General features: G+C 33.7%; 1 protein-coding gene across 1 annotated transcript in view; it reads right to left on the bottom strand.

The window, feature by feature from the left end:
• LOC100163554 (ADP-ribosylation factor 6) overlaps positions 1-593 on the bottom strand; it is a 4,912-nt gene extending 4,319 nt beyond the window's left edge. Inside the window, exon 1 of the mRNA XM_001945268.5 lies at positions 1-593. The gene's annotated coding sequence lies outside the window, so the exon portion shown is untranslated.
• Positions 594-2,787: the final 2,194 nt, after the last annotated feature.

Raw genomic sequence — 2,787 nt, 5'->3', positions numbered from 1 at the left:
GCGTTACGATTTTCGGTCATCTCGCTCGGTGTCACAGCAGTGGGACGACGGCAGCGGCGATATTTGGTTTTTGATTTTACGTTACCGCCGCGTACGTGAGAGATTTCAATATTCAATCACTTTCAGACGGACACCCGTGTTTGATATCACTGGACTACACGATATTTTATCGGGTACCGCACGATATACGATATAGTGCGTGCAATGCGCGATAACGGAATCAACGGGTTTGGGGCGCAAACGTCGTCGTCCAGCAATAATAGCGCATTTGCCGTAGTCGGTGGCGGACTATGATCCACGGGAGCGGAGAAATGATTAATCTAAAAATCTAATAACAATAAAGTCACGGGAACGGGAGGAACAAAAACACGGTGACGAGTACAAAACAACGGCGTGCCCGACAACGGTTGATAAGTTGGAAAAACGGAACGCGTTCGATTTTACGTTTGTCGCCGTCTTTTTTTTGTTTTCGATATTTTTTCTCGTTTTTTTCTATCACTGTGAATATTGTGAATTTGTGATATTGTATATTATTATTGTGTATGTGTGTTACCGGAGCGAAAGACTGCTGCGGCGGATGTTCAGTACGCCGTGCGGAACAAGTGGGGTGTTCCGCGGTGGGGCCGGCGTGGAGGGGGGCGTATTCGAGCGATAACGAACAAAAACGAACGCTGCGATGAACGTATAGGCACGTCGTCGCGCGCCGTCGTCACCGTGGCCCGCGTACACGCAACGGCTACTCCGGCAAACTATAATGACACCGATAATGGAACAAATATATTATTATGATTGTAGCGTGATACGCGCGCACTCTGTATATAAGATGAACAATATTATTACAGAACGAAATTAATATGATGGAAATTAATATAATATTATTTATTATTTATAATTAGTAATTTATTACCGTACACTGTACAGACTACAGAGTACAGAGTGTAGAAGTGTACACAGCTGTTGTTGCTGCATCGGCTTTCGACAATCCATGACAATTGACGGAATAGATTAATTCTATAAATAAAAATTACTAATAATTATGTTTATTTTGTCGTGTGGCAAATGGCAATCGACAAGTTGGCCATCAGCATTCTTCATGTTGTAGTTATTCAAAAAAGTTGAAACAACACCAAAAAAAAAAAATTATAATCACACACATACCTACATATTGTTTTTGTTATTTTTAATTCATAATATTATTATGTCTGTCTAATCGTGTTGTCCAATTATTGATTATTATATTATAATACATATTATACAATATAATAATGCAAGTTAATGACACAAATATCATTTATCATCGTTATTACTTATTAGTTATTACTTTTCAATTTTCATGACCGGTGGTAAGGAAAATGACGCCCTGGGAAAATATATGAACCCCGGCCCCCCTCACACGCAACACAGATATAAATATTGGGTGTTTATTTAAATAATTAGACCCACTTTTATAATTAATAAGTTTTTATTTCACTATAGTCTATATTATATTCATTATTTCATTATAATTTATAATTATACATCATGGAACTTGACACGATTTATACCCGTGACAGCAAGACCGTATATTGGTTATCACTTGACGGTTATTAGACTCAATAGTCATTAATCATAATATTCAGATATACACGAACATTAGAGGAAGGACATATCCGGAGTGAAAAAAATATGGTCCGAAATCCGAATTTATCGCATCCACCATAATGCGCTCCGTAAGTCCGCACAGCATAATATGGCATGGCCTTATCTAACGTGTCAATTTTATTTAAGGAGGGGATTGAATTGAGTATTCGAGTAACCAATAACAAATATTATAGGTATAGGTATTAATGAAAACTGTTATGATAATTATTAATATTGGTAACATAGGTACATTTTTTAACTTATATTTTAATACTATAATAATTAATAAACATGATAATAATTTACCAATGTAAAATAAATGTAACGAAGTTTTTTAAGAAGTTTCATGGGGGGTGATCCCTGAACATTTCCCTTCTAGTCTCTAGACACGGCCATGTACAATAGTGATGCAGTTTTAGATTATTAAACATATTTTGCTTATATCTCCGTTGTACGATGTTACCTACATCGTACTCCGTTCTGTCTGTCCATTTATCCAGTTATCGATTAACATTTCTCGCATTATTAGTGTAATAAAAAAAAAGGTGGGTAAGTGGATGTCGCTCTGCCGTACAGTAGGTTACAAGTGGGTCACTGTATAATGGATGGTATTAAATTTGAATTCAATGATATAATATCATTGTATAAGAAAAACGATTCTGAGCGGAGACGGTATGTCAGTCTAGGTATATAACATAATATTATATAGTCTATGATATTAAAAAAAAATTGACCTATAATATGTACCTATAATAAATTCCAAATTAATCATATCAGAAGATCTATTAGGTACTTATAACGCGTTATACATCAACAACAAACCGTGATACTATCATAGATATATAATAGTATACATTAGAAGTTTCAAGTATACCCAAGATTCAAGAATAATATTATACAATCACAACAAAATAACTAAAATAGTTATTCTAGGTTTTTAATAGGTATGTAATTTCGTCCAAATTTGAACTTAAAATGACTAAAAATAAACTGTGTAAATTTATTTTTTAGATTTTTTGGTAACAGAATTAATTACTTATATGGAATCTTGTTTTAAATTTTCAAATCTTAGATACAAAATTTGAACATTTTATACATTTTTAACTACAAAATAATTATTCAAATTTAAATTTGATAAATTTTGTCAAAATTCAATCTTTAAATATT

The sequence above is a fragment of the Acyrthosiphon pisum genome, chromosome A2 (genome assembly GCF_005508785.2).
Source record: "Acyrthosiphon pisum isolate AL4f chromosome A2, pea_aphid_22Mar2018_4r6ur, whole genome shotgun sequence".
Classification (NCBI taxonomy): Eukaryota; Metazoa; Arthropoda; class Insecta; order Hemiptera; family Aphididae; genus Acyrthosiphon; species Acyrthosiphon pisum.
This window is presented reverse-complemented; position numbering and strand designations above follow the sequence as displayed.